At 48.6% G+C, this 1,050-nt stretch overlaps 1 pseudogene; it reads left to right on the top strand.

The window, feature by feature from the left end:
- The first annotated feature begins 448 nt into the window (after positions 1-448).
- On the top strand, positions 449-567 carry LOC136650550 (5S ribosomal RNA; annotated as a pseudogene).
- Positions 568-1,050: the final 483 nt, after the last annotated feature.

The following is a 1,050-nucleotide window of genomic DNA, read 5'->3' on the forward strand; positions in this document are numbered from 1 at the left end:
ACATTGGTCCTCCGCAGGTCTTGGGCACAGCAGCCAAACACCAATCTCTGTGTTTCTAGCAGTTTCTGCTCCAGCAATCTCCAAAGTCCATTCACACATCAGTCCATCAGCAGTTCCAGTAATCCATTATTTCCTCAGTCCAGACTCCCTTCCTCAAGCTTTCCTCCACTATTACCCACACCAAACTCTCCTTTCATCAGGTGCATTTATGCCTGAGGGCCCTATTGCCTTCAAGTGGCTGCAGCTGTGCAACACACCCTCTACCAAATGCCCAGGCCTTAACCCTTAAAGGGACCACTGCTGACACCACATTCTATCTCCTTGCCAGATCTTCCTCGATTTCAATACAGAGACTCAGATGACTCAGACTCAAGCTGTGAAAAATGCGTTTTGCATGATTTGTATGCACTCAAGTTACATGTGTTTTTGAAACTGGAAGTGGCTTTTGACTTGTTGGCATGTTACCCTGCACATGCCCAATCTTGTCTGATCTTGGAAGCTAAGCAGGGTCAGGCCTGGTTAGTACTTGGATGGGAGACTGCCTGGGAATACCGGGTGCTGTAGGCTTATACCATAGTCTTTCGATACTGAAGGTTGCCAACGTTGGCTTTTCTTGGAAATGAGTCAAGACATTCACTAGAGTTTCTCTACTTGAGTCTATCACCTGCCAGTCCTGCCCACTGTGCATCTCTGTGTGCTTGCTTTCTTTTTTTCACCTGAAAGACCTCATGGGCAATCCAGAAGCTGCATTCAAAGTGGAATGAGCAACAGACTTGGTGAGAGGGTAGGTTGGCTCCAGGAGACGGGTGCTGGGGAGAAGCAAGGAGGGAAGAAGGATGCACAAGTCTGGGGGGGACGGACCAGAAAAGGGTGGGACAGGGGGGAGTAGGCTCTCTTGTCATCTTGGATGGGACAGATGATCCATTGGCTGGATGGAATGGTCTGAGGTTGCAATGAATGAATGTGCAGTCCACTCACTAATATATCCTCCCCAGTTACCTAGGAGTAACTGGCCAATAGAGAGTACTCAGACACAAGCCTAGCATATCC

Source organism: Tiliqua scincoides, chromosome 4, assembly GCF_035046505.1.
Source record: "Tiliqua scincoides isolate rTilSci1 chromosome 4, rTilSci1.hap2, whole genome shotgun sequence".
NCBI lineage: Eukaryota > Metazoa > Chordata > Lepidosauria > Squamata > Scincidae > Tiliqua > Tiliqua scincoides.